Below are 22,583 nucleotides of genomic sequence, written 5' to 3'. Positions count from 1 at the left end.
CATCTAAACAACCACATGAGATATTACACTCAAATGCCACATAATTTTAAGAATATTTTTGTATCTTTGTTTGGATTAAGTAATACCCCCAGAATCGGGCAACTCTCAAACTTGGCCCTAACCGTACCCATTTTTTTCAGCATAAAAAGGCCACATGTCGTTTTTTAAAAATGAAACATTTCAAAATCAGATTTGTTCATTGTGTAGTGGACAGCAGTACCAAACTTGAACCAAATTATTCAAAAAACAATGCTCTATGCAGTTGCTGCTCTTAAAGTTGCAGTAGTTTCCCCCCAAATTAAGGTTGTCCCTGAGGAAGAGAACAAATGGTTATCAAAAGTTGGAATTTTGTAAATAAAACAGTTTTGAAAAGTTCCTGTGAGTGAGGCACTTTTTCTCTTTATATATATATATATATATATATATATATATATATATATATATATATATATATATATATATCTTGAGAAAGGTTCTAGACCAGAGCCGAAACGTTGATCTGGTGGCATAAATGGAATGAAGATTGAACTTTTACAGTCCCTGGAGTGCGCTATTTTTCTGTGAGATATGGTGGTTTTTCCAAAGCTGCACTCGGGCAACGTTAATGAAGATATAAGCTGAATTCGGAGTGCGGATCGTTTTCTCTGGTTTTGTATATATAAAATAATTGTTTGCTAATGTAACAGGCCTAAGCGATCAGGCATTAGTTTGAATGAGAGAATATATCTATATTCTGTTCCTGCAAATTACCATATAGCTTCAGATAAGTTAAAAACATTTATACCTTGCACCTCAAGGGCGGCCACTTCCATTACTGGAATTATATATATTGTATATATATTTGTGAGATTTCCATATACGCCATGTATATCTACAGCAAGAATCAGAGAACCAGATAGTAACACTCTGACCTACATGTATTCTGTGTTTTGGAAAACATAAGAACTGACCATGTATATGTATTAACTCTGATGATATTTATGCTTGAAACATATATATTATGAATATGTCTATATGTATATGTACACTATCAGGGATGTACACTATCAGGGATGTACAACACTTACATTCCTATTAGAAGAAAGGGGGTTCTGTCTAAATATTTGGAAAGGGATTTTTACAGGGAGAGCTGTGAAGTTGTAGAATTCTCTCCCTGAATCAGTCATATTGGCTGATACATGAGATATCTTGGCTTTTAAGCAAGTGAGGAAATACAGGGTTAAGGAATATAGTTCATAGTACAAGTTGATCTAGGGACTGGGCCGATTGCCATCTTGGAGTCAGGTAGGAATTTTTTCCCCCTCTGTCCCAAGAGGGGGCTTCAGAAGGGGTTTTTTGCCTTCCTCTGGATCAGCTAGAAGTTAGGCAGTTAATATAGGCATAAAAGGTTGAACTTTGGATATGTGTCTTTTTTCAAACTAACTCATTATGTTACTATGCAGACCTGTGCGCATAATGTGTAGTATTTGTGTGTCTCTTATTATTTACTTATGATTTTACACCACTACAGTACTTTCAGTATATAAAATACAGCATTTTAGGCTTTAGTTCTCCTTTAAATAGGTAAAGTGGAGCTTTCTGGATAACCGTTTTCAAGATTATAGAACTATATAATACAGTTGTCAATATTATAAAGCAGTCATTACTATAGTAAAAATTGAAATTTACATGCACGATTGAAATATGTGTTTATTTACGCGTGTATTTATGTTTGCTAGTCTGTAGTTCCACACACAATGTTGTGGAATCATTCCTGGAATGTGGAGATAGACTATACAGGAATAATGAGTGGCTGTAGTGCAAAATGTAACTAGCAGATGCTGAAATGTATAGGTCTGTAATGATCTCTGGTGGATTAGTAGAGAATGGAATGTGCTGTCATTGGCAGCAATGCTTGTGCCCTCAGATTTCCATTGTAGTGATTGGTTTGTGCTTAACGAGCTTTCCACACAGACAAATGCCGGTCCTCGAGCAAAGTATGCTGGAAGGCTGAAATACTTAACACAAAGATTTTATTTAATGCTGTGAGCACTTGGTTTGCGTCTCTTTCACAGCCAGAGCTATGGCATATGTCAGGCAATTGTTTGCAAGGTACAAAGCTTTCGGTGAATGAGAAATGCCTTTTTACAACACAAAAGTTCTGAATGAAGAATGGAATATTGTAATTGACTGGAAATAGCTAGCATTTAGTCACAGTGCGCCGTCCAGCTTACGAGCTATTCCAGACAGCACACCTTCACATCAAATAATTAGCACAACCCCAATTTATGAAATGTATTTTCCCAAAGTCTGTAATGTGCTGATTATACTGTCACAGGATTATTAGTATTTGAAGTTTTGATTTCCTCTACTGGGTTTCATGAGTGGGGAGAGTTATGAGGAGTTTTCAGAGGATAGTGGTGTTTAAAGCAAGCCCATATAAAGTGTTTGTAAAGTCCATAACATAATCCATTCAGCAGCTAGAGGGCCTTCTGTGCTTTTCCTTCTGCTTGCCTTCCATTGCGTTCTTTTTATACTGCATGCCTCTCTCAGGGAAAGAAGTCAACAATGCAGAGTTTTGTTAATGGGATGTAATGTTGCCTGTGTGTGTTTCTGCTCCACTGATATTCTGCTTGGCATTTTCCTTTGCTCTCCTCAGTAGAGTCAAAGGAACTCTTATAGTTTATTCTTAAAGTCAGGGCCATATAGACACCTAAAACCTGTGCTTAGGGTGACATCTTAGGGGTATTCCTGTAAAACCTGGCAGTGGAGCTGCAGGGAATTGGTACATGTGAAGTAGTCTATTTACATTTATAAACTGAATGAATGGGTGCACAACCAAGGGTAGAGGTTCCAAGGGCAGTGCCAGATGGAAATTTGGCACTGCTTAAAGGACAGTGTTGTTGTTGCATTCAGTCCTGTTCATTAATTGGAAATTGTCATTTGAAAGTCAGTATCCAGAAAGCTCCAAATTAGGTGAAGGCCATCTCTCATAGACTCCATTATTACCTTGTACTTGTTCCTAACAATTATGTGATATGATTAATCCTTATTGTAGGCAAAACAATGTTATTGTGTTTATTTACTCTTTAAATTATTTTTTAATAGGCTTAAAGCATGGGTTCCCTTCTTTACCAGTGAGTCACTATAAAATGTAAAACGAGTTAGGGAGCAACTACAGTATGAAAGAGTTCCTAGGGGTTCCTAATAAGTGCTATGATTGGTTATTTGGTAGTCCTTATGTGGACAGGTAGCCTACATGGGACTGTGTGGCATTAAATATGGTTCTTATGCAACAAAAACGTTACTCCAAACCAGGAATTAAAAAATAAGCACCTGCTTTGAGGCCGCTGGGAGCAACATCCAAGACGTTGGTAAGCAACATGTTGCTTACGAGATACTGGTTGGGGATCACTGAATTAAGGTGGCCATACACAAGCCAATTTCACTGATGAACGATCTAATCGGTACACAATCGATTGACGATTGGTTTGCCAAACGATATGCCATCCACGGACAACAATTATTTGAAAAGATGGCATCATATTGTTGACATAAAATAGAGAAAGCTCATGCATCTACGTTCGATCCAATATCGTGGCGGAAGCCCTAAGTTCTGTGTGTGCCATACTCCTGCCTGCCCCATGCCCCTGTGTGTGCCATACCCTGTTCTACCGGTAGTTCTGGTGAGTTTTGCCAGCAACTTGCTGCACTATCCAAAAAACATGTTTTATTAAAGGTTTTGTAATATGTAGCGTTCGCATATGAGCGAACCCTGCACTAAGTAAGTTAAGGTTCCACAAAGAACATTTGTGTACTTCAGTTAATTTTCATTGGCTTCCACTGGCAATCATGACATGCACAGGGAACAATCATTCAATGACAAATGTCTAGCACTCACAACTGGCAGATTTTATCGCTCGCAACAAAAATTTTCAAGCCAATCAATTTTTTGCCCGATAATTTCGGACTGATTAGTGGCTCGATGATCATTCATACACCATCAACTATACGATAAGTTAACAATATTATTGGATCATTCTGGTGAATGGTGAACTAAATTAAGGGAATACCCCTTATCTGGAAAACCATCAGGTCCCTAGCATGTTGGATAACAGGTCCCATACATGGTGAAAAAAGCTGCCAATTCCGCCCCTTCAAAACAAATTGCACAATTCTGAGATTCAGGAGAAAGCCCACCTAAACATTCATTTGTGTTTACACAAAATAGACTGAATGTATAATCTAAAGAAATATAGTGCCAAATGCATCTAGAATGAAGCATCATTCTACAAATTGCCAACCTAGTTTCTAACTGTTCCTCCCAGGGCCCACCAGGGAATCTGACTTGCAGGACCTACTTTAACAACATTGGAATTTCAAATGCAAAGCACAAATGGTTTTATATAGTCCTTGGCTATGGTCTGTGTCCAAGAAGATCCCCTGATACCTTGGCAGGCCAGTTGTAGTTGGCAAAACTAATGTTGCCACCTTTTCTAGAAAAAAATACCAGCCTTTCTATATTTTTATGCATTTTCCCTATTAATAACATTATCATCAAGCATAATTTTTACCGCCCAGGCCAGTAAAATACCAGCTAGGTAGCAACCCTAGGCAGAACCTTCATTTTACTTCCTGCAATAGTGTACAGTAGTAAAAGGTGCAGAAAACTATAGCAACCAACTGTCAGGTAGTATTCACTGGACACCATCTATCTCAGTATAGTTTCAGATAGAAATATTGTTGTGCTACAGGTATCTTGTTGAAAGTGTATTTAAATCACCCTCCCCCCAAAGTTTCTTCTAATTCAGTTGCCTTCCTTCATTTAGGTTCCCAAGCAAATGAAAGTCAGTTACGTATGACTGGTGACACCTGCGTGACTTGCCACTGCTTGCTGTTACCGAAACACATTGTCTGTGTACATCTTTCATTTGATAAATTAATCTGTGTTTTTTTCCTTCCAGTGGAAGCTATGTGGTTAATTTACAGCCAGAGCGAAGAACAAGTTTTCCTGTAATCCTTTACGCATACATTTCAGTAATTGTTATACACATATCATTTTCTCATTTCATGTTTTCTCCCATGATTTTTCTTACATTTCATTTATGGAACAGTTCCTTATTTGCCATTCTCCTTTTGAGTTAATCCAGAACCTAAACCGGACATAATCAGCCAGACTTTCCTTAGTTTAAAAAATAAGCTGTCATCCTTATTTGTTGAGAAATGTGTCTCTTCCTGTTATAAAGAACAAATCACACACACAAACACAGATAATGAAAAATGAATTGGACATAAGGAAAGATTACAGTTAAAATACACATTGCCATAATAAGATTGTGTAAATACAATACAATGCAGTGAGATTATTTTACAACAGAAAAATCTATAAAAATCTTATAACTGACCCATTATGACATCAGAGTTAATGCATTATAAAATTTGACTGCTAACATTCCATTTGCCTGATGTAGAACCCCTGTAATGTTAAGATATTAATCACCTGCAGCAATGTAGTACAGTTATGGGACCTATTATCCAGAATGCTTGGGACCTGGGGTTTTCCAGATAAGGGGTCTTTCTTTAATTTGTATATAACAATTTAAACATTAAATAAACCCAATGGGATTGTTTTTTGCCTTCAATAAATATCAATCAAGTAAAGGGTACTTTTTATTATTACAGAAAAAAGGGAAATCATTTTGAAAACTGAAAATTATTTTGTTTTAAAGGAGTCTATAGGAGATTCCCTTTGCATAATTCAGAGTTTTTTGGATAATGGATCCCTTACCTACTGTATATTATTGGGCCGCCACTCTATAGCAATAAAATCTTATTCAGTCCCGAAATTGTATATCTAGTCAGTACTAAAGGGTATTTACCACCAAAGGAACATCTCAAAGCTGGAGATCATGTGAATTACTCTTTCATTTGTTTTAGTCACCTTTTAACAACACAGACAAAAGTTTTTGTAATACAGGTAAATTCTCTTTAGATTTTAAAATATTCTCCTGATTTTTATTCCACAGTTCATTCCCATTTAATTAAATCTAAAATAAAGGTAAAGCAAAAATGCACCTTTCTTGGTTTGTTCTAATGCCCACTGTTGCCATACAACTTCTTGTGGCCAGCTGGCCTTTGCTTAAAGTGTCAGCTATTTCTGCACATACCTTCCATTGGTGTTTGCTTTTTAATGTCATAGCAATTTACATTCTGTACCATCTAGCACTAAAGTTGCATTAACAGCTATAGGTAAAGCTTGCTCTGGAAATGTTCTCTATCTGTATTGCTGGAGTAGATAGAAACGGTTACACTAAGAAATCCCATTTTAATTTGTTCTTAAGATTACATGGAGACAGCAAGCTGAATGCTGTAATTGAGCTTCCCACAGTTGTTTAAAAAGGCCTCTCTGTCAGCATAGCGATTTAGGTAATTTTTTCCAGGCAAACTTCCATGCTTTTCTTTTAATGGTTAATCAGTTTAGAGCCCGTGAAGCGTTACTACTAGAATGTTCATTGGAGGTCACTTGCTTCTGGCTCTCAGAACCTCCCAGAACACTCAGGCAGTGTGAGTTTGCTATGACTGGATAACTATGAGAACCTATATATATTAACTTTTAAGTGACTTCCTCTTCATGGGCTTCATTATACATCAGTTTTCCCATTATACTAATAAGCAGAATATGAGGAATTTTAGACTGATTTTGGTGCCACTTTGCATTATATGATTTGTTTATAATGTTTTTTCTTGTGATTACATGTAATTACATGGTGATAATACTAGCTGTTACATTTTATCTCACAGCCTAAAACTGTGTAGTGAATAGAGGATTGTTTCAGGCTGGTTATTTTTCAGAGTAATGGCACAAATTTAATTTGTTGGAGCAGGGCTGTCCAACTAGAGGCATTTGGGCTAGACTTCACTGTATTGCATCATCATTTTAATGTTATCTGGACCTCAAAATGCTATATGAGAAATAATCTGCCCACTTCATCTAATAAATTGGGTGATGTTTTAGTAGTTCCCGGACTTGGGCCAAAGAGATGTTGTGCAGCCCCATTATAAAGAAAGATAGGGTGTTTTCTTACAAAAAGTAAGTCTTGCCCTACTGTTGCAGTTTTGCTCTGCTGTACCTGCTATGACACATCCTCTCTACATCGCCTACTATATGGGCACAACTGTGTGTGTACCTCGGGTACTTGCTCCTTTTTCAAAACCAAATTTTGTTATTGACCTGACCTGACCTTCTTCTTGATAAGCATTTGTTGCTGACACACAGGCATCATTAAATGCCCTCTCAGTATGGCAGGGGAGGGCAATTCTGATTATCATGCACATTGCAACTGACAAGACTGCATATGTTATATTTATCATTATGCTACCCTTAGCTTAACCACAGCTATCAAAATACTTTAGAAAATGGGCACCAGTTCTTTTTAACCAATGGCCTTTTAGATGGTTTTACATCAGCAAATATTTAATATGGCCAGTGTTAGATGTTTTCAGAGATTTTTATTGGGCATCTATAGTTTGTGGTTTATATTTTTTTCAATGATCACTGGTTTGTTTTACAATGGAATTGTTGAATGCCATAGTAAAAAAAGTCAAATCTTTACATGAAGGGCAACATTGATCAGATGAGGTTAAGGATATTCTCTTGGCACAACCCAAAAAATGCAAAATTTCAATTATGTTCAAAGGCGAAAAGCATCATAAAGAAGCACTAACTGAATATGACCAAGCTGGAAGTTTTATACATATACTTTTCAAACCAAACAGCAACTGAAATTTTAGAGAAAATAATACCCCCTCCTGTGATAATTAAATGCTTATTAGAGGATATGTCATTTTTGCATATATAATTTTCCTTGAATTTATTTGCAATTCTGCCATTCTTTTTTTTAATAAACTGTCTAAGCCAGAGTCTAATAGTGATCCGGTATCTTCTGAGGCACAGCATTACCAGCAAGTGAGTGCAGTGAAGTTCTAAGGACATTCTAAAAAGCAGCCAACTGATCAGTATTCCTTCTTCACTGGCCTTTTAAAATAATAAGCTCTTCTCTTTCAGAACAGGTTTGATGTTGCGCTTTTCATGATCCAAGTGTTGGGTGGTTGGATGATAAGGCAGAACTACTGAGTATGTGACATGATACAGAATATCCATTTGGCGATTTGTACTCCTTGCTCTGGGCTCCACTGCTCTTTCTAAAACGCATTTGCTTTTTTATTCTGTTGAAGTAAAAAAGTATATGACATTTTATTTTTCGATTATTATATTTATGATATTAATTGATAAATAGGATTGTTTCAGGGGTCTGCATGTATTTGTGGAGTAGATTTGAGGGTTGCGGTCTCTAATATTTTCCCTTGTATTGTTTGACTCTGCATTCCTACAGTCTGGCAGCCAGGGCATCCTCTTGAAGGGGTACCACCCTCGCACTGGCACAGTATAGCCTGTACAGTCATTTCATATTAAGTAATGTCACTATACTAAATAAATAGAATTATAGGAGCAAAGGGTGTTGTCTTTTGCTAGAATTTCAACACTGTGCCATTTAATATATGACTTCCAGCTTGTCTTCTTTTATGTGTCTCTGTATGAGTGTGTACAGACAGTGATTTTAATTCCCTTCCCCTCTAATGACCTGCTCATTTGCTAGTTTTGTTTAATTAATACAAGCTAAAAAGTGTCATTTTAGAATGGATAATAGGTTACATTCTGTACTGCAGTATCATATTAATATTCTGCATGTTTTAAAATGTTCCTAGCTGTAATGTACAGTGCCACAATAAATATGTCTGTGGTAGAAAGGTTAAATGTAAAAAGACTGGGCCTCAAACTGCAGGCCAAAAAAATCCTATAAAAATAAATTGTTAAAACTGTGCTTTATCGCCATTTAGTTACAGAAATATAAAGCATGTAGAGAAATTATCCTATATTATTATGGAGCTGTACAGTGAATGATGAAATGTATGGCTGAGAAATGTGTTTGATATCCCTATTGGCAGACATTACAGCAATCACACTGTGGTTTGGAATGTAAGGTTAGGATATAAATCTATGCAATTGACTGATTCCATTACTTACAAACACATTCAGTAGCTAGTAAAATGTGAAGTGCCAGCAAGAGTTTAAGAATGAGTGTGTTTTATTCCTGTGGATAAAGAATAAAGGAATAACATTTGAAACTAGCTCGGCTTATTAAATTGAAGGCCTGTGAAGTCAGGTGTCTGTGTCATTCTCTAGGGGTACTTTTTTTTTCTTTATCTTTCTGCATAACAATGGAAAATCCTAACCAGACCTGTTGTAAATGCTATAATATACTGGATACACACAGACACACGCACACAAATAGATAGATGATAGATAGATAGATAGATAGATAGATAGATAGATAGAGCGTATACAGTAGTAGAGCGCTCAGAGAGTCTTTTTTTAAAGCTAAAATAAATTGTAGTAGTTTATTTGTTCAATTTTGCAGTTCTCATAGAACCTTGAAGACTTGCAAACAGTGGTAACTCCACACACCCTGCTAAATACCCCACAGAGTAATAAGGTGCCAAAAAAAGGTATTAGTGATGCCATTTAAAACAATTAATGCAAACCGTTAAAAGCAATTGATATAAAAAAGAAAGTGCAAAAAATCCACATGATGAAGAGGTCTTTGTTCTCCAAAATATAGTTCAAGGATCTAGACTTTCCTAATGAATACAGCGCTGCCAGAGTTCAGGCAGCTGCACTGTATTCATGAGTATGCAGCTGGGGGGAGACACATTGGCATCTTACAAGAAGCTCCCTCAACTTGTTTGTCATTCAGATGCACATGTTATGATGCATTACTGGGAGTAGCACCAGGGGAAAAGGTTCAAAGTATATTTATGCTGTATCACTTAGAGATGAATATCATTCAGGTTGTTAGTTTTTATGGATAAGCAAATGAAGGTGTCACTAGTTTACTGCGACTTTGTGCATATAAGAGGATGATTTAGATAGTGGTCTGCAGGGCTAAAACATGTTTTTCAGCCTGGGGACCTTTGGTAATGTATCCTGTAGCAAATAATGGAAGGCAGACATGGCGTCTCTGTGGTAAGCATAGTGATGTGCACGTCAGCCGAAACCTGCTTCCGCCTCCAGAGATCTGTATTTATAGATTTTCATCTTCGCACCCAACCCCTTGTGTGACATCAGAGAAGGGGCATCTGCTTACTTGCAGACACACGCAGCGGATCTGAGGTCGACCTGAAAGTGCCTGCTTTTAACCTCAAATCCGATCCGCTGCGTGTACCTGCAAAGTGTACAGGAGCGGATCCACTTCTCTCAGGATGAAAAAAAATGCTAGACTGAGCAGCTGACCCAACGCTCTGTGTGCCCCCAGCCTTAATGTCTTACAAATAATTAGTTGTCCTTTTCAGTATGTGTTCCGTAATAGTAAGTGCCTTTCAACAGGTTGCAGACTTCTGTGGTAGCTGCATATAGTTATAAATAAGGTAATTCATTTACCTGGAAAACACAACAAGCTTTATAGCTTCATCACAGTGGCTTTATAGTGGAGACCTCATGCACTACATGTTTTGGCTCTACAGCCTTCCTCATGTGTATATAAGTAAACGTAGTGCCTTTTATTACATAACCCTCATAGTCTGCAAATGCCATTGGATCAGGGACTAATGTGATTTATAAAGAATTTTAATAAAGCACTAAATACAAATTGAAGATGCAGAAAAAAACATTTAAGATGTTCCAGAAACCTGGGACCATGAGGCTCAGGGGCATCAGCTGCAAGCTATCCTTGTTACTATAGGATGAGTTCACCCAACAATATACAAATCCATGGGGATGCTGTCTGAAGTGTCAACTTGCAAGAATCCCTGTTGCTATTTTCTCAGCAGGGGCAGTGCTGATCTGCCGAGCATTTGCAGTGACCCTCTTATTGTGTTTGAGGCTGTCACTTAGTTACCTGCTTTTCCACACATAAAAATATTGAAAGAAAATATTCACAAATTAAATAAGTTGAAGAATGTGATCTGTTTCTGTATTGTGTGTTTAGCTTGCAATAATAAATAAAAAGTCAAGAGCGACTTCCTCATGTCGTGAGCAGTTACTGATTTAGAATGCGAAGGAAGAATGCATAAGTTAATGATAAGCAAAGTACTTCCCAACTGGTGTATCTTTTGCAGGTAAAAACAGCAGCAAAACATGCAGGGAATTAGTGCAAATGACTTCCCATATTCATCAATGGGAAGTTTCTTTAATGTTTCACAGTGACATGTGTTGTCAGAAAACCTTTTTGGAGACTTCTTGAGGTTTTACCATAAGAAAATTGATTATAATTAATACACATTCTGGAGGTTACCTTTAAAGCTGGTAGTCAGTGGAGCTTTATCTGCAGCGAAGTAGTAAAATGTAGACTCGCCTAACCTCAAGAAAGTATGGGAGGAAGCTGGATGGGTAAAGTCTGCCAGTAACTCCGCATAGCGCAGATATTTTTCTTTTAATTAGGTTGATTAATTATGAGCTATAGAGGGAGAAGTCCTGATTCAGCCAAAGTATTAATATTATGGGGAGCCAAGAAAGCACCTGGCACCTGGAATTAAACATGATGATGCTGTTGGAGACATGGGAGCATTTCTAAAGATAGAGTCTGTAAATAAGTTCTACTACCAGTTGCATCTGTCTGTGTTTATTTACGTGTTTGCCTCACTTTTTAATTTACTGAATCAAAATTAATGCTGTTTTTCATGCTCTGTTGAGGCATTATGCTCCTGAAACATGGTTCCATGGATCTTTAAGAAGATAAGAAGTTACCTTTAGTTTTAATAAATGATGTTATTCTCTTTACTCATGTACTGTGGGCACTTTCACTTCTTTTTAAGAGTCTGAAGGTCAGCTTAGCATTGCCATATACAGTACATAACAACCTGTAAACAAGGAAACTTCCTTTCTCATTTGTGTTCTTGCATATGGTGTTTTTTTCTCATATAGTTTTGAAATGATTCATTATTGCGGATCATTTATTTATTCCAAATGCCAAACAGGTAAAAAAAAACTGTTTCCTTAAGCTTAGAGTCCCCCTGGGATTCAGAAACTAATGTTCTCAAGTCCTTTGCTAATGGAGACTGAAAAAGCTGTTTGTCACTTACATTCCTAGGGGATATTTGGATTTCAGTAGTTAAGGTTTATATCACAAGAGATGCACATGTCTCTGTTGTGATCAATTCCTCAGGTACTAAACTTACTGAAAATGTAAACTATTATTTAACAAATGTGTTATTTTTCACATTTCTCACGGAAAAACTATTTCTGGAAAACACTGGTACTTTGAGTAGTTTTGCAGTGCATTAGCCAAGGGGAATTATCTCACGCTTGCATATTTATATGAAAGGGATACAGACAGGATCACAATATTCATATCCCTGTCATACCCAGGTCCCAATATCCTGCAGGCAGTATACCAGTTTCCATTATGTCTAAAGTGAGTTGAGGCTGGAAGTTTAGATGGCTGCTCTGCTGAAACTGTTTTGTGGAATAGTCAGCTACTGGAAATCAGGTCCTGTAGATGATACTTAAAGGAAAAGTATACCCCCAACCAATGTAGGTCTCTATAAAAAAATATATAGCATAAACTCGCCCATATGTAAAGCCCTGCTTCATCTTAATAAACCATTTTCATAAAAGTATGCTTTTTTAGTAGTATGTGCCACTGGGTAATCCTAAATCCTATATAGAAAATTGCTATTTTTATTACTAAGGGCCGTTCACAGTGCACACAAACAAACCAAGAGCACACACACTTGTTAGGTCACATCAGCCAATTAATGGAAAAAGTTTTGTAATTTACTTTCACATTTCCAACTGTTACAGTTAGAGCTACAATATTTCCTGACTTGATATACATCATCTTTTCTTCCTAGTAACAGTAGTCCAGCTATCCTTTATGACTTGAGATTATTCTAAATTCAGAATGTAATTATATATAATTTGATGAGCACTTTTATATATATATTGCCATGGTTTTATGTTACTTGAAACATTGGAACTGCCCATGTGACCTTTTTTATTTGTCCACTATAAATCTGCTAAGCCGTTAATGTAAAAAAAAAGTATTTAACCTAGGCCTTGGCATGGATGCTAGTGGGTTATACATATGCACATTATTTTAGTGCGCACAGAGCCACAGCTGCACTTGATGGTCATTGGGTCTGGTTGGAAGTCATTCTGGGTATGTTCTTCAGCAAACAGTTCAACCTGAATATTTTCCTTTGAAAAGGCAGCTGTGATGGCAAGCAGGGAGCAGCTGTGAGTCTAAAATTAGTCATTCTGTAAAGAATTGGTTTGATAAATAATACAATGGTGTATTAACAGCAGATGCTTACAAGGTCACACAATGTTGATTAAAATAATAAAAAGAGAAATAAGGAAAGCGCATTTTATAGATAGAGATACACATTGAATGGTACCTCCAGGCAGTATAGCTTGTAAGTAGTTTTGTTATAGGGTCTACACTGTTTTTAGTATAAATAAAATTATTCGTATTAATGTCATTGCTATAAAATCACATTTCACTTATTTTTATAATCTTAGGGCACTGGTGATTGTGGATATTTTGCAGTATACACTGCAAGTTCCTGAAGTCACTCTCTGTTGCTGCTGTAACAGTGGCCTGAAGGCAGAAATGCCCCATATCACCCTATGATGTTATATTATGTACATGAAAGACCTAGTTAAATTTGGATACTGATATTAACCATCTATACAGTCTATTTAAAGGGAACCTGACACCCTAAGAAGGAATTTCAAATCCTTTTCTATTATGTTAGATAAGAAAAATAAACTTTCCTTATACTATATAAATTATTTACATTTTGTTGGAATTTGCGGGCACTGTTATTAGTGCAAATTCTTGTGAATACACCAGAGTGGGGGACCTGATGCCCATGGCCATGCTACACAATTATAGGCAGTAAAAAGGTAATGGGAATAGGAGGATTGCAGTGATATCTAGGAAGTGCAAAATGGAAAGTGAAAAGTAACTGCCTGTGGGGAAGGCAATATATGATTGACAGCTAAGGTTTTAAAATAGGTTTTAAAGTTTATAACAGGTATAGATAATAAGAAAAGAATTTCTGTTTCATGCTTAATTTTAAAATAATTTTATTATACAGCTTTTTATGTTACAGGCCCCCTTTCAGTATGTAGAAAGTAATAGTTGCCATAATAATTACAAGGATATAAAATCTTAATTCTAAACTATTATGTTAGGAAAAATGGAAGACTGCTACAACATGGGTCCCAGCCCCCTCCCACATAAAGTCAAGAAATGCAGCTCAATTCAAGGAGATTTTTTTTCCAGAGTTCCATGCTTCTTTTTGGGAGGAATTCACAAATGTGTCAGTAAGGGCTCAGTCCCATATGTGTTGGTTGGCAAACTGTAAAAGTGTTAACAAATTCACTGCAGGTGTCTAGAAGTTATAAGGATTTGTCATGATGTTGCTTAAATTGTATAAGGAGTAGAAATATGTTGTTAATGCACCACAAAAGTGTTTGCCAAAAATTATTTTTTAACAGAAGCCAAAATAATAAAGTAACATTTATCCTGATATTTTCATTATGGAAGTAACATTTCAACTGTAAAAACATTGTTCAAAGCCATGACACATAACCACTCGATCATTTAAAGACATTTTTGTAACATTTTTGTGGAGGAGGAAAAATGCGGGAATGTTTTGACATAATTTTTAACTTTTGTAAATTCCACTTTTTTCCCCATATGTAATAACAGGCACTATGTTTGCCCAGAGGGGTTAACCCATAGCAACCAATACGTTGCAGATGGCCAATATATGCTACCTGCTGATTGGTTGCTATGCATTACTGCTCCTGGGCAAATGTAGTGCCTTTTATTATATAACCTCCTTCGTGTCTTTCATTACACAGTATCGTATGGTAACGTCCTTGTTACATGGGTCAGAGAGAGGTTATGCTGTTTCGTTCTGGTTGTTTCATGTTTGTTCAATGAGTTTGCCAAGGTCCACATAGGACCAGACTGCCCTAAGCCTGTGTGTGTGAGCCATTAACCTATTTTGTGGCAGCCCCATGGAGTGTTTCTCACTAGCATAATTGCTTATTGGTATTCACTGTGGACATAAATAAGAGACAGTTTTAGTAAATAGATGGGGAAGGCAGAGAGAAACAGACAAGGGTGATAGTTACGATCCCAGGATTTGCTTAAATCTAGCCTCAGACCCTACATGATTGTAGACGAGGCTGCATTAAAAAATAATGGCATTCGACAGCCTGTCTGAGAACTCCATTATTTTTTAATTTGCTTTGAGATATCAGTGTTTTATCTTGGATTGGAAAAGGTTGGTTCCTTACAGCATGATATTAAATGTGCAACCATCTTTCTTGCTGTTGACCTTGCACCATGTCAGACATATATCAGCAGGTATGAACATGAAATCAAAAGTACAGGGAAAAAATGGAATTGTTAGTAAACATATTTCTGACTGTCAGCCTTTGTTTTTAACCTTGCAGGGGTTAAATAGAGTCTGCAATTGAAGCATTTTTTCCCATTTTACATGTCTGTCCTCTGTGACTGGGGCATTTAATTTATCAGCTGAAGGCATCAGCAGTGGGAATATGAGTAAATAGTACTGTCGAAAATGGCAGGTCATTTTTATTTGACTACGGTTGGTTTAATGAAGTCTTGTCTTTATAATTCATTATACCTAGAGAATACATTCCCGTTCCGTCCTAATGATGCCAGTTAAACCATTCACACTCTCGAGCCGTGTTTGATGGAAAGTCCAAAGGCACTTTGAATCACAATAACATGATTTCCAACCACTAGGGTTTATGTAATGAATGATACCTTTCTTTTTCTTTTAATGTCATATTGGTCTGTGCAAATGTCTCTGTAAAAGGATCATTGATAGTTTCACTTAGGCAGTCTATTACATTTTAAAAGTGAATTCATGGTGCAGAGAATGTTTTAGTCCAACCCATTTCCGATTCTACCCTTTCAGCCATACCCATTCAATGCAATTTCTTGTATTATTTAATGTGGTTAATATCTGTAATTTTCTATGCTAACCTTACCATAGACAGGAAAACATTTTGACTGCGGGTCCTGGTGCGATCCATCCACAAAAACTGATTTACCTGCCAGAATTGTATGCATTTAATACAGGAAACCTTGAAGCAATAAGTACATCTATGTCCACAGCGCAGTCAAATCTCCTGCTAATGTGGTTTCCAACATATAATCCGTTCAGGAGAAAGAATGAGGCCACAGTAGTCATGCTTTACATGTGGGTTAATTATGTTGGTGCCAAAGGTTTGCATTGCAGTACATTATATGAAGATGTCACAATAGAAATCTAGTTGCTTTTAACTATTGTGTTGTATTATGACAGTTTTTTCTTGCTGCTATTCCAAGCAATCATCTAATGTAATGTCTTTATTATGGCTGTATGATTGTTATAATTGCCTAATTTTACTGCAGTTTACTCGTTCTGACAACCTTTTTTCCCTGTCCCTCCATGCTAAATCCCAATTATTACTCATACAATTTCTATTCCTGCACCAAACTTACCATGGCAGCTGTTCCTTTTTCATTTGTTTGCTTAGCAACTGAGTTTGCTCCCAACAACAAGAATGGCACCCAGCTGCAATCCTCTGTAGTTGTGGGTGCACTTTTTAGTTTTTTTTCACAGTTTTAAGGTTATTTTTAAATGTAATTCTTTTGAGAGTTGTTTCTGCTTGACTGTTTACATTCTTTGTACAACTGCCTGTGACACCTGAAAACAATGTAGCAGCATCCAACTGATAAAGAATTGGCTTCTGCTAGGTAGTTTCAAGAGTCGCATCCAGAAACTCAATATATAAACAAGTTTTACTTTCTATTTTAGTTGCATTCTTTCATTATTCAAAGAACAGTTTTTGGGTGGAGGATCTGGAAGTAGGGTGATTCACCTTTAAATTAACTTTTAATATGTTATAGAATGGCCAATTAACAACTTTTCAATTGGTCTTCCTTTTTTAGTTCTTAAAGTTTTGAATTATTTGCCTTTTTCTTCTGACTCTTTCCAGCATTCGTAAGGGGTTTACTGACGCCAGCTCCATAAGAATTTATTTTTTATTGTTACTTTTTATACCTTATCTTTCTATTCAGACACTCTCCTATTCATATTCCAGCTGCTCTTTCAAAAAAACTGCCTGGTTGCTAGGGTGATTTGAACCCTAGCAACCAGATACCTGTTGAAATTCCAAACTGAGGAGCTGCTGAACAAAAATCAAAATAATTCAAAAGCTACAGAAAATAAGAAGTAAAGACCATTTGCACATTGTTAGCTTTCAGGACCAGTTTAGCAGGCCATTCTTTGATTTTCTTTTCATAACTCTTATATCTGCTGACTAATGGGACTTCACTTTTCACCAGTCTATCACAGCCCATGAAAATATGATCAAATTTAGTTGCTTTAGGAAGTGTCTTGTCTGCTTTGTGTAGGGACCGGAGACAACCAGACAAGCTTCAATGGGAATGAATAAAGGAACATTACTTTGTGAACACAATCTTCTGTTAGCAGTCACTTCTCAACAGACGTTCAATCAAAATGCTAATAGCAAAGGCAACAAGGGAGCGAGGTTATTGTAATACTAATTGATAGGATAGAGGATGTGTTTTGATAAGTGCAGCTGAAGATATATTTCTGAAATACGATTCTCTTTAATTACAAAGACACTAAAAAATAAAGAACAAATGACTCTGGCATTTTCTGGGGGAACAGTTTAAAGAATTGGCTTCAGCTGAAAACAGAAATGGGGAGAAAGAAAAATTCAAATAGAGCTGTAAATGACAGCGTGCGGTTATCTGAACCTCTGTTTCTGTTTTGCATCAGAATGAAGTAATGGCCGTATCTTAAGCAGCCTGAGAAAGTACACAGTCATTATTTTATATGCTCTCTGCATAAAATCTTTATGCCAAAGCAGTTTAGCACGCGCCAGAGAAATGCACCGTACGCTTCAAGCAGGTAGTTGTGATTATGACAATTATATGTTCTTATTTCAAGGGGGAAAAACTCACTAAATTGAGAATGATTATTATCATGCTGTGTGTTAATGCAACGGAATGCACCAGCTATGGAGAAAGAAGCCAGTTTTCTGAGTCTAGAAAAAAAATATCCACACAGATAGCTGAACAGCAGATCTCTATCTGCTGGTGAACTACAGCTTGCATGGGATGGTGAGCTACTAACACGCTGGAAAGCTGCAGAGGACAGCATCATGTTCTTAGGTCAACTATCTATTTGCATTGGGTAGGGTTGTAACTACAGAGGTAGCAGACCCTGTGGTTGCAGGGGGGCCCAGGAGTGTGGCAGGCTCAGTATGGCCCTAATTAATGAGTAATTTCAAAATATCTTGGTAGAATTTGTCAACCTACCAATGTTTTGGGGCCCTAAACTGAATTTGCCATGGGGCCCCAGTAACATCTAGTTGCGCCACTTGCATAGGGAGCCAACAATCATGCAACTCCACTGCCGACAGGATTTGCAGTCCAAATAGATTCTTGCCTAAGCAAAACTGGGAAGTTGGAGGATGACCTTGATGCTTGATATTTTTTGACTCCATTTTCATACTAGAAAATCTATAGAGTAAGTTTCTGCACTTTTTAAGCACCCACCTTTTTCTTTTTATCCAAAGATTTGCTAATACATATTTTCTTGTTTTGTTTTTCTTTAGACCTTTTTTAAACTTACAACTGTTCTCCTGTAGGTGGAATTTCAGGTTGGTAGCAGTAGGGGTAGGGGACTATGGCTGGCTAGGGAAATATGTATTCATTTTTAAGCCAAGGAAAATATTACAGCTGCTGAATAAAATCCAGAAAAAATATTTTTTTTTCCACATTTTATCAAACATCACAGTTAGAAGAAATAAAGTGAACAGATTGAATGTCAGTGTATAGACTACTGTAATGTTTCTATTTATGGAACAACTTGGCCCCTAGTATTGACTGGGCCCAAGTCCACCCTCCCCTGCTGCACAATAATAATTCTGTTCCTGTTTAAGTTTCATCCAGATCTGACAGTCTTAGCATTCTTTTCCCTGTTTACTCTGTGTTCTCATACATTTTCGATTTATGACTCTACATCGACTGCACCTTCCTACATAGCACAGACCAAAGCTTGATAAATCCAGACACCTATCAAATCACTGGCTACCTCATGTAGAGGCAATAGTAATTTTGTTTTCACACTGCAGTATTAGATTTTCATCATTAAACACAGAGGTTATTATATAGAGTTAATCATATCCCAGTTATTTAGTGACACACTTTGAGAGAGAGAGCTATACTTTATGCCAGTATAATTATGTGCATGGGCTTCCTTAATAACAACTGCAGAAACAGTTTGATCAACTGCATAGAGAGAATCATTGGTACTGATCTCTGCGTTCTATGTGCCAGGGTTCAGTGTAGGGCATCCTGCTTGGCAGTAGAGGAAAAAAAGCATTTGAGCAGGTGGCATTCCTGTAGTAAAGCACTGATCTGTGAGATTGCCTCTTCAGTCGACCTCCCTAGGTAGTGAATGGTAGGTACAGCCAACAAGCTGGCACTCTACTTTGGTCCTGGAAAGCACGGCTGAAAATCAGGATCTCCATAAACCAAGCAAAGCAATTGGTATTGATGCCACTGCCCTCCTTCTATTGTCTGTGCCAGTAATCTGTTGCGGAATTCTATTGCTCATTTCTTTCCAGTTAATTCCTATAATTGTACTCTGATTCTGTTATTTGGGTACATTTGGTGTTTATTTTGCAAATTGAGCAGACCTATCATTTTAATATAAAAACGCCATCACTAAGTATATTAACTTATATTCTGATGCTATTCAAATTCATTAGCACACCTACTGGAAAAAAATCCCTATATGGGTTTAAATAGCAACATGGGGTAATTTTGTTTTAAGGCAATAGCTGTTAGCTTTAATAACCTGTTAGAATTAAGATGGCAAGTCTTTGGTTATACATATTACTGAGCAAGGACAATTGTTCTTTTTTGGCTAAGACCCTAATCTATCTATCATCTATCTATCTATCTATCTATCTATCTATCTATCTATCTATCATCATCTATCTATATCTATTTATCTATCTATCTATCATCTGTCTGTCTGTCTATCTATTTGCTTGTCTATCTGTCAATCTCTATAATTGTTACATTTAATGGTGTACTGTTACATGTGTTGCTCCCTATAACCCAAAAGCTAGGTTTCAAGGCGAGTAATTTATATTAAGGAAACAGTACATTTTGATTTAGGCATGCTGTGTGTATGTATTTCTGGGGGGGGCGATAATGCTGATTAGGGGAGGGAGAGTTCCTTCCTTTCAATTTGTCAAGCTTTCTTTCAAAGACCTGCCAGAGAAGAAAGGGCAATTAATAGGCTTGAAGTCATTTCCGATGTGTCAGTATTTCTACCTTGCTTCCAAGTGATAATGTTCACTGGCTTCAGGCCTCACGGGAGCCTTCCATCTTATTAACTTGTCTAGGAGAAACAGTGAGTGGGGACAGCGTGGGCCAGTGGGTGACAGGAAATAAAGATTTGTGGAGTGGAAAGCTGTAAACACTGGGGTAAACCAAGGAAGCTCCGGAACATGACTGAAGGGAAGCAAGCAGCATTCCTTAACTTCTCATAAGGGAAGAGACTGGATAAATGTGTTACTGGAACACCAGTTTTAATTAACAGGATTCCCTCTCCTGCATAGAAAATCATTGCTAAGCTACACATCCCTACACTATTGTCTATTCATTCTGTGTCTTATATATAGGATTTTTCACAAATGTAGGGCAAAATATTATATAAGGTTTTATAAAAAGAAAAAAAAAAAAAGATGCTATCTTTTAATAGGATTGATTTTGTGACTAAATAAAATACTTCTGAAAAGCGATTCATTCTGCCACATATTTAGGGTAGAACTGTTGTTTAGGGTCTGCTGTTTATAGGGTATTGTGTTGTGCTTGTGAAGCTACATAAATAAAACTTGCTGGTTATACTGTCTCCAAATGGGGTTTACACAAAATAAATCGACCTGTTATAAGATAGCCAGTCCAAAACCTGTTGAATGTAATTCTTATATCACAGAGCTGCAGTGACAAGTTACAGCTATAAATCATGAATGTTAACCAAAGTTTCTCTAAAAATGTCATCTATTCTTTTTTTAATGTGGAATTTCTGTAGAATTGTTCCTGATATTCTAAATGCAGGATCGTCACTAGAAAAGCTAAAAAAAAATTTGCATTACAAATGTCCATAGAGCAGAAATTCAGTACAGTACTTTTCTTATAACTTGACAGTTCTGGTGTTGTTGAGCCTTACTGCAGAATTTGGATTCTTGAGAAACAACCCTTACTCTTTGGCCATAGGGCATAGTGTATTTGCATGCTCTCCTCTTTAGACATATACAAGCTGATCCCTTTTGACAAGCTTGCAGAAAAGGACAGACTACGATGCAAACTGTCCTTTCAACAACACCTGTATTTATCCAATGATAACCATCGTCTAGCCAATAAGTTCAGCAATAATGATATATTCATTTAAAATGGGGAAGAAAGCCAAGAGATTCTGTATGACTACATCGAGTGAGACTTGTTTACTGCAACAGTTTCCATTGCTGTATTGTACTTTCAGAATTTGGTACTGCTGCTATCCCCAATGTTCAGAGCCTATCACTGACTATGATGATAGGATATTGAATATTGGCCAAACAGGAGGATGCTGCCTACATTCTCTGTTCATTATTAAACTAAAACACGTACCATCACTATAGTTCTACTCAACTACAGTTGTAGAGCTACAGACTGGACATTCCAGGCCCAAGACATATATTAGCAGCTTGATATTCTTCACTTGTTTGGTTTCTGAATTTAAATTGTGACCTAAATATTTTATTTTAAAAGCTTTTACATTTTTGTATGTATGGTTACAGTAACTGTAAATCTGATATAACAGTTGGTGGTATATGCCTACATGACTGGCAGCTGGATGTGCAGGTTCTCAGTGCTAAACATGCCCATGTGTAGAGCAAAGCATGTGGGAATCGTTTGAACTGTGTCATATGTTCTGATCTTGATTTGTGATATAGGGCTATGATTCATGGCACTGGAGTACTTCATGCCTCTTGATTGTCCTTCATGCACTTTGCAAATATAGAATTGCTTCAAAATACAACCTGCACAGGCAAGCAGACTTTTACTTTTCAGGGTAGTTGGCCATTCCTGATCTGTGATTTATACATTTGTTAACATTACTGGTTACAGTACAGTAGAGCATCATATACAGGCATCTCCCATAGACTCCATTATAATCAAATAATTAAAAAATGATTTCCTTTTCTCTGTAATAAAAAAAAATACCTTATACTTGACCACAACAAATATCTAATTAATCCTTATTGAAGGCAAAAACATTCTATTGGGTTTATTTCATGATATGGAGATCCAAATATCTAAATTATAATTATGGAAAGACCCTTTATCTGGAAAGGTCCTGAGCATATATATATATATATATATATATGTATATACAGCTTCTTAGCTACTTAGAATGCAGCA

The 22,583-nt window shown here is 36.8% G+C and overlaps 1 protein-coding gene across 9 annotated transcripts in view; it reads left to right on the top strand.

Moving 5' to 3' along the window:
- msi2 (musashi RNA binding protein 2) overlaps window positions 1-22,583 on the top strand; it is a 433,137-nt gene that overhangs the window by 242,809 nt on the left and 167,745 nt on the right. The gene's annotated exons all lie outside the window — the stretch shown is intronic.

Source organism: Xenopus tropicalis, chromosome 2 (genome assembly GCF_000004195.4).
Source record: "Xenopus tropicalis strain Nigerian chromosome 2, UCB_Xtro_10.0, whole genome shotgun sequence".
In the NCBI taxonomy this organism is placed as follows: Eukaryota; Metazoa; Chordata; class Amphibia; order Anura; family Pipidae; genus Xenopus; species Xenopus tropicalis.
The sequence above is the reverse complement of the archived record's forward strand: the minus strand, read 5'-3'. Positions and strand labels throughout refer to the sequence as shown.